The 12,373-nt window shown below is 44.9% G+C and overlaps 1 protein-coding gene across 14 annotated transcripts in view; it reads left to right on the forward strand.

Moving 5' to 3' along the window:
• FKBP15 (FKBP prolyl isomerase family member 15) overlaps positions 1-12,373 on the forward strand; it is a 126,562-nt gene that overhangs the window by 98,838 nt on the left and 15,351 nt on the right. The window lies entirely within an intron of this gene.

Below are 12,373 nucleotides of genomic sequence, written 5' to 3' on the forward strand. Positions count from 1 at the left end.
CATGATGTTGGGTTACTATTTACCGCAGTGTCTTGCTTATCAACTGTCACGATCCTAATATGCATCTGTTTTGGGTTTGTTTTCATTTCTGCTGTGCAACATTTGTGGGTCACATTCTGTTTAACAGTCTCTAAGCAGCTAATGATGGAAACAAAACTTGGTTTTTCTGGGTCAGTAATTTTATCCCACTTGAAGAGGCCTCTTCATGCTTGTTGAACAGATACTCTGCTTCATGGAAATACAGCTCTAGACAAGCTAAGGCATTTAATAAGCTCTGCAAAGCTGAACTGTGCACCTCTTTGGAGTTCTTGGCCTTGAGCTCTCCACCCAAGCCACTGAAATGTTCAATAAAATGGATGAAATATGCTCCCTTCCAGCTAAATTGCTAACTTAAAATGGAAATGACATGAGGACACACTGTGGATTCAGTGAAGAACTAATCAGCCCCAGGTAAAATTATTTCACAACCTCTCCTCCATCAGGGCAGGGAGCAGTAGAAATGATAAAGTGCAAGTGGCTCAGGCATCTGAAGGTGTGTTGTGTGCTGCTTCGACTGAGCTCCCTTCTGTCGCGCGTCTCCCTTATGCAGGCCACTCACAGAATCATAGAATATCAGGGTTGGAAGGGACCCCTGAAGGTCATCTAGTCCAACCCCCTGCTCAAAGCAGGACCAATTCCCAGTTAAATCATCCCAGCCAGGGCTTTGTCAAGCCTGACCTTAAAAACCTCTAAGGAAGGAGATTCTACCACCTCCCTAGGTAACGCATTCCAGTGTTTCACCACCCTCTTAGTGAAAAAGTTTTTCCTAATATCCAATCTAAACCTCCCCCACTGCAACTTGAGACCATTACTCCTCGTTCTGTCATCTGCTACCATTGAGAACAGTCTAGAGCCATCCTCTTTGGAACCCCCTTTCAGGTAGTTGAAAGCAGCTATCAAATCCCCCCTCATTCTTCTCTTCTGCAGGCTAAACAATCCCAGCTCCCTCAGCCTCTCCTCATAAGTGATGTGTTCTAGACCCCTAATCATTTTTGTTGCCCTTCGCTGCACTCTCTCCAATTTATCCACATCCTTCTTGTAGTGTGGGGCCCAAAACTGGACACAGTACTCCAGATGAGGCCTCACCAATGTCGAATAGAGGGGGACGATCACGTCCCTCGATCTGCTCGCTATGCCCCTACTTATACATCCCAAAATGCCATTGGCCTTCTTGGCAACAAGGGCACACTGCTGACTCGTATCCAGCTTCTCATCCACTGTCACCCTTAGGTCCTTTTCCACAGAACTGCTGCCTAGCCATTCGGTCCCTAGTCTGTAGCGGTGCATTGGGTTCTTCCATCCTAAGTGCAGGACCCTGCACTTATCCTTATTGAACCTCATCAGATTTCTTTTGGCCCAATCCTCCAATTTGTCTAGGTCCTTCTGTATCCTATCCCTCCCCTCCAGCGTATCTACCACTCCTCCCAGTGTAGTATCATCCGCAAATTTGCTGAGAGTGCAATCCACACCATCCTCCAGATCATTTATGAAGATATTGAACAAAACCGGCCCCAGGACCGACCCTTGGGGCACTCCACTTGATACCGGCTGCCAACTAGACATGGAGCCATTGATCACTACCCGTTGAGCCCGACAATCTAGCCAGCTTTCTACCCACCTTATAGTGCATTCATCCAGCCCATACTTCCTTAACTTGCTGACAAGAATACTGTGGGAGACTGTGTCAAAAGCTTTGCTAAAGTCAAGAAACAATACATCCACTGCTTTCCTTCATCCACAGAACCAGTAATCTCATCATAAAAGGCGATTAGATTAGTCAGGCATGACCTTCCCTTGGTGAATCCATGCTGGCTGTTCCTTTTCACTTTCCTCTCATGCAAGTGCTTCAGGATTGATTCTTTGAGGACCTGCTCCATGATTTTTCCAGGGACTGAAGTGAGGCTGACTGGCCTGTAGTTCCCAGGATCCTCCTTCTTCCCTTTTTTAAAGATTGGCACTACATTAGCCTTTTTCCAGTCATCCGTGACTTCCCCGGTTCGCCACGAGTTTTCAAAGATAATGGCCAATGGCTCTGCAATCACAGCCGCCAGTTCCTTCAGCACTCTCGGATGCAACTCGTCTGGCCCCATGGACTTGTGCACGTCCAGCTTTTCTAAATAGTCCCTAACCACCTCTATCTCCACAGAGGGCTGGCCATCTCTTCCCCATTTTGTGATGCCCAGCGCAGCAGTCTGGGAGCTGACCTTGTTAGTGAAGACAGAGGCAAAAAAAGCATTGAGTACATTAGCTTTTTCCACATCCTCTGTCACTAGGTTGCCTCCCTCATTCAGTAAGGGGCCCACACTTTCCTTGGCTTTCTTCTTGTTGCCAACATACCTGAAGAAACCCTTCTTGTTACTCTTGACATCTCTGGCTAGCTGCAGCTCTAAGTGTGATTTGGCCCTCCTGATATCATTCCTACATGCCCGAGCAATATTTTTATACTCTTCCCTGGTCATATGTCCAACCTTCCACTTCTTGTAAGCTTCTTTTTTATGTTTAAGATCCGCTAGGATTTCACCATTAAGCCAAGCTGGTCGCCTGCCATATTTACTATTCTTTCGACTCATCGGGATGGTTTGTCCCTGTAACCTCAACAGGGATTCCTTGAAATACAGCCAGCTCTCCTGGACTCCTTTTCCCTTCAAGTTAGTCCCCCAGGGGATCCTGGCCATCCGTTCCCTGAGGGAGTCGAAGTCTGCTTTCCTGAAGTCCAGGGTCCGTATCCTGCTGCTTACCTTTCTTCCCTGCATCAGGATCCTGAACTCAACCAACTCATGGTCACTGCCTCCCAGATTCCCATCCACTTTTGCTTCCCCCACTAATTCTACCCGGTTCTACTCATCTGCTGCCTGCTTTTGTGGCAGCTTGTTATAAACGTACAGCTACAGGTAGCATAAAATCCGTCCTTTACCTGTAAAGGGTTAAGAAGCTCAGATAACCTGGTTGGCACCTGACCAAAAGGACCAATAAGGGGAGAAGATACTTTCAAACCTGTGGGGAAAGGTTTTTCTTTGTGCTCTCTCCAGACAAAGAGAGTGACCAGGCAGGGGAAAAAAAACCCTCTTCTAAACCATACCGAAAATAAGCCTCTAAAATTACAAATTGTAAGTATAGCAAAAAAAAATGCATTCGTTTCTTTTGTTTTAGTTTGTGAATTTTCCCTATGCTAAGAGGGAGGTTTATCCCTGTTTTTTGTAACTTTAAAGTTTTGCCTAAAGGGGAATCCTCTGTGTTTTTTAAATCTCATTACCCTCTAAATTTACCTTCCATCCTGATTTTACAGAGGTGTTTCTTTTACTTTTTGTTTTTTAAGGAGAAAAAAAAAACTTTAAGATAATCTGATAGGTTTTAATGTCCTAAAAACCTAAGGGTCAGGTCTGTGCTCACTTTGTTTACCTATCTGGTTGGTAGATTATTCTCAAGCCTCCCCAGGAAAGCGGGTGAAGGGGTTTGGGGGGATATTTTAGGGAAACAGGAACTCCAAGTGGTCCTTTTCCTAAATCTTTGTCTAACTCACTTGGTGGTGGCAGCAATACTCATCCAAGGACAAGGAAGGATTTGTGCCTTGTGGGAGTTTTTAACATAAGCTGGTAAAAATAAGCTTAGGGGGGTCTTTCTTGTGGGTCACCACATCTGTACCTCAGAATGGGGAGGGAACTCTGACATGGTGGTAGAGGTGGGATCATTTTAAACCAAAAGCACAGACCTAAGGAGTTTAAAAACATTTTTTCTTTTGACAGGTTTCAGAGTTTCAGCCGTGTTAGTCTGTCTGCGCAAAAAAAAAAAAAAAACAGGAGTACTTGTGGCACCTTAGACTACCACATTTATTCAAGCATAAGCTTTTGCTGGCTACAGCTCACTTCATCAGATGCATTGAATGGAACATATAGTAAGAAGATATATATACACATACAGAGAAGGTGGAATTTGCCATATAAACTGTAAGAGGTTAATTAAGATGAGCTGTTATCAGCAGGAGAAAAAAAACTTTTGTAGTGATGATCAAGATGGCCCATTTAGACAGTTGACAAGAAGGTGTGAGGATACTTAATTTAAGGGAATAGATGCAATATGTGTAATGACCCAGCCCCTCCCAGTCTCTAGTCAAACCAAAGTTAATGGTATCTAGTTTGCATATTAATTCAAGCTCAGCAGTTTCTCATTGGAGTCTGTTTTTGAAGTTTTTCTGTTGCAGAATTGCCACCCTTAAGGCTTTTACTGAGTGGCCAGAGAGGTTGAAGTGTTCTCCTACCGGTTTTTGAATGTTATGATTCTTGATGTCAGATTTGTGTCCAGTTATTGTTTTGCATAGAGACTGTCCGGTTTGGCCAAAGTACATGGCAGAGGGGCATTGCTGGCACATGATGGCATATATCACATTGGTAGATGTGCAGGTGAACGAGCCCCTGATGGCGTGGCTAATGTGATTAGGTTCTGTGATGGTGTCACTTGAATAAATATGTGGACAGAGCTGGCATCGGGCTTTGTTGTAAAGATAGATTCCTGGGTTAGTGGTTTTGGTGTGTGGTTGCTGGTGAGTATTTGCTTCAGGTTGGGGGGCTGTCTGTAAGCGAGGACTGGTCTGTCTCCCAAGATCTGTCAGAGTGAGGGATCATTTTTTCAGGATAGATTATAGATCTTTGATGATGCGTTGGAGAGGTTTTAGTTGGGAGTTGAAGGTGACAGCTAGTGGCATTCTGTTATTTTCTTTGTTGGGCCTGTCCTGTAGTAGGTGACTTCTGGGTACTCCTCTGGCTCTGTCAGTCTGTTTTTTCACTTCAGCAGGTGCGTATTGTAGTTTTAAGAATGCTTGATAGAGATCTTGTAGGTGTTCGTCAGAGGGATTGGAGCAAATGCAGTTGTATCTTAAAGCTTGGCTGTAGACAATAGATCGTGTGGTGTGTCCTGGATGGAAGCTGGAGGCATGTAAGTAAGTATAGCAGTCAGTAGGTTTCCGATATAGGGTGGTGTTTATCTGACCATCACTTATTAGCACTGTAGTGTCCAGGAAATGGACCACTTGTGTGGATTGGTCTAGGCTGAGGTTGATGGTGGGATGGAAATTGTTGGTGGAATTCCTCAAGGGCTTCTTTTCTTTACTCCTGCTGATAATAGCTCATCTTAATTAATTAACCTCTTACAGTTTGTATGGCAAATTCCACCTTCTCTGTGTGTGTGTGTGTGTGTGTGTGTGTATATATATATGTATGTATGTATGTATGTATATCTTCTTACTATATGTTCCATTCAATGCATCCGATGAAGTGGGCTGTAGCCCACGAAAGCTTATGCTCTAATAAATTTGTTAGTCTCTAAGGTGCCACAAGGACTCATGTTTTTTCTTTTGGCTGCTTGGAAAGCAGGGAGGTGGTGGTTGTTTTTTAAAAGGACACTTTTTTTTTAAGCTGAAAGCAACTGGACCTTTTTTTCTTTGCCTGAAAGCAGAGTAGTTAAGTCCTGCAAGGGAATTCACAAGCTCTTTTTTTCTTTCCTAGCTCTTCGGTTAGGCTAGGCTAAGCACAGAAAGGCTAAAATGACACACACAAAAAAGTGCCGTCTAAAAAAACCTGAAATTAGTCAGATTTAAAGCTGAAAAAAGATAGGGGGAAAAAAAAAACATAAAAAACAAATGGCCTTAAAGCATTTGGAGTTGAAAGCAGAGGAGAGAAAACAGGCAAAACGCTTGGAGACGGAGTTAGAGCTGAAGCACTTAGATCTGGAAAGGGCTAAGATGGGTCTACCGAATAGCCCTAACAATTCTTCCCCAAAAATCCACAAATGGGAGCGACTGTCCACAGTTTAATAAATCCAGTGATATTGCTAAAGATTTCATCACCTTTAAGAAACTGTGCACTCTCCATGCAATTCCTAGCGATCACAAAATGACCACATTGGTAGCAAAATTGACTGAAAGAGCTCTAAACATATTTAACAAGATGCCTATTAAGGATGCTTCTGACTATGGTAAATTTAAGGATTTGGTTTTAAAACAATTTCAAATTACACCTAAAACTTACAAAGTAAAATTTAAAGCCCTTGAAAGAGGGTCTGGACTAAGTAATGTTGCTTATGTAAACCAAATGAAGGATCTGTTAGATAAATGGGTCAAAGAAAGGGGTGTAATTAGCTTCGAAGGAATGTGTGATTTGATTGTCCAGGAGCAGTTCCTGACTGACCAATAATGATGTAAAACAGTGTTTATGGAATAAAAAAATGAACTCAGCAAAAAGTCCTTGCTTCTTATGCTGATCAATATGAACAGTCCCAGACCGTCAGAAAGGCGGGGCAAATGGGAACAAAACGGGTGGAGGTAGCAAAGAGGAAAAACCCTGGTTGCAGTTTGGGTAGATACCAGAAGGGATACCCCAAGACCACACCCTACCACCGGGGGCAGCTCAAGGCCTCAACTACACCCAAAGAAAACCCCAGACACCTTATCGTCCTACCACACTATTCTCCAGCAACCCACCTCGCCCCAGTGACCAGTCAGCTAGACGATGTTTTAAATGTAACGAGCTGGGGCATGTGAAGGCCGACTGCCCCAAAAACCCGAACAGATTGTAGTTCATTGCACTGGGGTCACACCAAAGGTCCTCAGGCCCAGATGCCTCCCAGATATCCTCAGAGTGAAGAGACTCTGTGAGTGTGGGCGGGAAGAAGGTTATCGCGTGGAGGGACACTGGAGCACAGGTGTCAGCTAACCACCGGTCCTTAGTGGACTCCAAATTTATCAACCCAAAGGCATAAGTGACGATTCAACCCTTCAAGTCAAACTCTTTTGACTTGCCTACAGCCAAGTTGCCTGTCCAGTACAGGGGCTGGTCAGGAATGTGGACTTTTGCAGTCTATGATAATTATCCCATTCCCATGCTGCTGAGGGAAGACTTGGCCCACCATGTGAAGCTAGCCCAGAGGGTGGGAATGGTCACCCGCAGCCGGGCTAAGCAAGCCTTCCCACCTAGCTCTGTTCCTGAGCCTTCTACCAGGGCCCCATCTGTGTTAACAGAGACCCAGACTGAAGTTGTGGAACTGGATCCCAGGCCAATGTCTGTGACAGCAGTAGTGGATCCAGTTGCAGAGACCCAGCCAGAGCCAAGCCCAGAACTGGAACTGGAGGAGCAACCAGCACCAGAACCATTGCCAGCCCCGAGTTCAGCGCTTGCAACCCCAACACCAGAGGGCCCCACCGAGCCCGCCCTGGCAGCAGCAGCTGAACCCGTGCAAGAGGCTCAGCTAGAGCCTGAACCCCAACCTAGCACACCCGTGGAGAGCGGGTCACCGTCCCTGGAACCAGCCCCGTCCCCCGCATCGCTTCCCGAGGGACCAAGCCCAGGTCCACTATCCAGTGAGGAACTGAGGTCTCCAGCATCAAGGGAACAGTTCCAGGCAGAGCAGGAAGCAGATGAAAGCCTCCAGGGAGCTTGGACAGAGCAACCCACCACCTCTCAGCTCTTCTAATTGATCCCAGTTTGTGGTAGAACAAGGACTTTTATCGAAGGAAACTTTCTGTTGGGCACCGGGAGGACTGGCATCCGCAGAGACAGTTGGTAGTTCCAACTAAGTACCGGGTAAAGCTCTTGAGCTTAGCCCACAATCATCCTAGTGGCCATGCTGGCGTGAACAGGACCAAAGACCGTTTGAGGAAGCCCTTCCACTGGGAGGGAATGGGCAAGGATGCTTCTACCTATGTCCAATCTTGTGAGGTGTGCCAAAGAGTGGGAAAACCCCAAGACCAGGTCAAAGCCCCTCTCCAGCCACTCCGCATCATTGAGGTTCCATTTCAGCAAGTAGCTGTGGATAATCTGGGTCCTTTCCCAAAAAAGACACCCAGAGAAAAGCAGTACATAGTGACTTTGATGAATTTTGCCACCCGATGGCTGGAAGCAGTAGCTCTAAGCAACACCAGAGCTAAAAGTGTGTGCCGTGCATTAACACACATTTTTGCCAGGGTAGGTTGGCCCTCCGACATCCTTACAGATTCGGGAACTAATTTCCTGGCAGGGACCATAAAAAGCCTGTGGGGAAGTTCATGGGGTGAACCACTTGGTTGCCACCCCTTACCACCATCAAATAAATGGCCTGGTGGAAAAGTTTAATGGAACTTTGGGGGCCATGGTACATAAATTCATAAATAAGCAAGCCAGTAATTGGGACCTAGCGTTGCAACAGTTGCTCTTTGCCTACAAGGCTGTACCACATCCTAGTTTAGGGTTTTCACTGTTTAAACTTTTGTATGGCCGCAAGGTTAAGGGGCCATTACAGTTGGCAAAGCAGCAATGGGAGGGGTTTATGCCTTCTCTAGAAACTAACATACTGGACTTTGTAATCAACCTACAAAATGCCCTCTGAACCTCTTTAGCCCTTGCTAAAAAAAAACCCTAAAAGATGCTCAAAAAGAGCAAAAAGCCTGGTATAATAAACATGCCAGAAAGCATTCCTTCAAAGTTGGGAACCAGGTCATGGTCTTAAAGGCGCTCCAGACTCATAAAATAAAAATGTTGTGGGAAGGGCCATTCACGGTCCAAAGCGCCTGGGAGCTGTAAACTATCTCATAGCATCCCCCACCTCCAACCAAAAGCCTAAGCTGTACCATGTTAATTCTCTAAAGCCCTTTTATTCCAAAAAATTAAAGGTTTGTCAGTTTGTCAGTCCTGGTGCAAGTGCTGGAGGAAGCAACTAGGGGCAGAGCTCTTCTTGACCTGCTGCTCACAAACCGGGAAGAATTAGTAGGGGAAGCAAAAGTGGATGGAAACCTGGGAGGCAGTGACCATGAGATGGTCGAGTTCAGGATCCTGACACAAGGAAGAAAGGAAAGCAGCAGAATACAGACCCTGGACTTCAGAAAAGCAGACTTTGACTCCCTCAGGGAGCTAATGGGCAAGATCACCTAGGAGAATAAAATGAGGGGGAAAGGAGTCATAGAATCATAGAATATTAGGGTTGGAAGGGACCTCAGGAGGTCATCTAGTCCAACCCCCTGCTCAAAGCAGGACCATTCCCCAATTAAATCATCCCAGCCAGGGCTTTGTCAAGTCTGACCTTAAAAACTTCTAAGGAAGGGGATTCTACCACCTCCCTAGGTAACGCATTCCAGTGTTTCACCACCCATCTAGGGAAAAAAATTTTCCTAATATCCAACCTAAACCTCCCCCACTGCAACTTGAGACCATTACTCCTTGTCCTGTCCTCTTCTACCACTGAGAATAGTCTAGAACCATCCTCTCTAGAACCACCTCTCAGGTAGTTGAAAGCAGCTATCAAATCCCCCCTCATTCTTCTGCAGACTAAACAATCCCAGTTCCCTCAGCCTCTCCTCATGAGTCATGTGTTCCAGACCCCTAATCATTTTTGTTGCCCTTCACTGGACTCTCTCCAATTTATCCACATCCTTCTTGTAGTGTGGGGCCCAAAACTGGACACAGTACTCCAGATGAGGCCTCACCAATGTCGAATAGAGGGGGATGATCACATCCCTCGATCTGCTCGCTATGCCCCTACTTATACGGTGTCAAAAGCTTTGCTAAAGTCAAGAAACAATACATCCACTGCTTTCCCTTCATCCACAGAACCAGTAATCTCATCATGGAAGGCGATTAGACAATGTGCCCTTGTTGCCAAGAAGGCCAATGGCATTTTGGGATGTATAAGTAGGGGCATAGCGAGCAGATCGAGGGATGTGATTGTCCCCCTCTATTCGACATTGGTGAGGCCTCATCTGGAGTACTGTGTCCAGTTTTGGGCCCCACACTACAAGAAGGATGTGGATAAATTGGAGAGAGTCCAGCGAAGGGCAACAAAAATGATTAGGGGTCTGGAACACATGACTCATGAGGAGAGGCTGAGGGAACTGGGATTGTTTAGTCTGCAGAAGAGAAGAATGAGGGGGGATTTGATAGCTGCTTTCAACTACCTGGAAGGGGGTTCCAAAGAGGATGACTCTAGACTGTTCTCAGTGGTAGCAGAGGACAGAACAAGGAGTAATGGTCTCAAGTTGCAGTGGGGGAGATTTAGGTTGGATATTAGGAAAAACTTTTTCACTAGGAGAGTGGTGAAACACTGGAATGCGTTACCTAGGGAGGTGGTGGAATCCCCTTCCTTAGAAGTTTTTAAGGTCAGGCTTGACAAAGCCCTGGCTGGGATGATTTAATTGGGGATTGGTCCTGCTTTGAGCAGGGGATTGAACTAGAACCTACAGTCCCTTCCAACCCTGATATTCTATGATTAACGCCCAGGGAGGAGAGAACGCTACGTGGCCTGATGGTGTCTACTACCAAAAAAAAAAAAAAAGACAGTGGCGTGGAAAAGGTAAATCTTTCCATAACCCTTGAACGTATGCAGCCACAGCAGATCAAGGAGCTCTGCACTAGCTTCGCGCCAATGTTCTCAGCCACCCCAGAACAAACCAAACGGGCATACCACTCCATTAACACAGGTAATGCTTGCCCAATTGAGCCCAGCCTTACCAGGTGTCTCCTCAAGCCAAAACTTCTATAAACCGGAAGATCCGAAACATGTTACAAATGGGTGTAATCTGCCCCACTAACTGTTCATGGGCATCTCCAGTCGTTCTAGTTCACAAACTAGATGGAAAGATACGCCTTTGCGTGGACTACCGTAAGCTAAATGCTATAACTTGCCCAAACAGCTATCCAATGCCACCCACAAATAAGCTATTAAAAAAACCGGGACGTGCCCAGTTCATCTCTACCTTAAACTTAACCAAGGGGTACTGTCAAGTACCGCTGGATAAATCTGCCAAGGAAAGGTCAGCCTTCGTCACCCATGTTGCGCTGTATAAATTTAATGTGCTCCCATTCAGGCTGCAAAATGTACCCGCCACTTTCCAAAAACTTGTAAATAGTCTCCTAGTGGGATTCGGAAAATCTACAGTCGCCTACCTTGACAATGTGGCCATCTTTTCTAATTCATGGGCAGAACATGTGAAGCATCTGCAAAAAGTCTTCGAGCGCATAAGGGAGGCAGAGCTAACTGTTAAGGCTAAAAAGTGTCAAATAGGCCTAAAAAAAGTAACTTGCCTTAAACACCAGGTGGGTCAAACTATCAACCCCTTACAAGCCAAAGTAAATGCTATCCAAAAGTGGCCTGTCCCAAAGTCAAAAAAACGGATCCAATCCTTCTTAGGCTTGGCCGGATATTACCGGCGATTTGTACCGCACAACAGCCAAGTCTCCACCCTTAACAAACCTAACCATAAAACACAGCCAAATATAGTTCAGTGGACTAAAAAGTGTCAAAAGGCCTTTAACCAGCTTAAAGCAACATTCATGTCTAACCCTGTGCTAAGGGCCCCAAACTTTAACAAACCTTTCCTAGTAACCACAGACGCATCCAAGTGTGGTGTGGAAGCAGTTTTAATGCAGGAAGAACCGAATCAAAAATTCCATCCTGTCGTTAGCAAAAAACTGTCTAAAAGGAAAAGCCACTGGACAATCAGCAAAAAGAAATGTCACGCCATTGTATAAGCTCTAAAAAAGCTACGCCCATACGTTTGGGAACGGCATTTCCACCTGCAAACCAACCATGCTGCGCTAAAGTGGCTTCATACCGTCAAAAACAATAACAAAAAACTTCTTCGGTGGAGTTTAGCGCTCCAAAATTAAAATTTTGGAATACAACACATTTCAAAACCTTCTAACAAGGTGGCTAATGCACTCTCCTGTAAAACTTTCCCAAAATTAACTGGTTAAAATCATCCTTAAAATGTAAAAAATATTGTTAGTTTTTATATAATCAGTAGTATATCTAAAGGTGCATGTGTCTTATTAATTCTGTTTTCTCTTAAAGCTCCAGGAAAAAATCACAGCCAGTGTGGAGCAGGCTGTCCAGCACTATCTATAATTTGGGGGGCATGTCATAAATATACAGCTAAGGGTAGCATAAAATCCTTCATTTACCTGTAAAGGGTTAAAAAGCTTAGATAACCTGGTTGGCACCTGACCAAAAGGACCAATAAGGGGAGAAGATGCTTTCAAATCTGTGGGGGAAGGTTTTTCTTTGTGCTCTCTCCAGACAAAGAGAGGGACCAGGCAGAAAAAATACAACCTTTCCTAAACCATTCCTAAAATAAGCCTCTAAAATTACAAATTGTAAGTACAGCAAAAAAATGCTTTAGTTTATCTTTTTTGTTTTAGCTTGTAAATTTTCCCTGTGCTAAGAGGGAGGTTTATCCCTGTTTTTTGTAACTTTAAATTTTGCCTAAAGGGGAATCCTCTGTGTTTTAAATCTAATTACCCTGTAAATTTACCTTCCATCCTGATTTTACAAAGATACTGCTTTTACTTTTTTTTCCTTTATAATAAAGTTCTGTTTT

Source organism: Lepidochelys kempii, chromosome 16, assembly GCF_965140265.1.
Source record: "Lepidochelys kempii isolate rLepKem1 chromosome 16, rLepKem1.hap2, whole genome shotgun sequence".
NCBI classification, from domain to species: Eukaryota; Metazoa; Chordata; order Testudines; family Cheloniidae; genus Lepidochelys; species Lepidochelys kempii.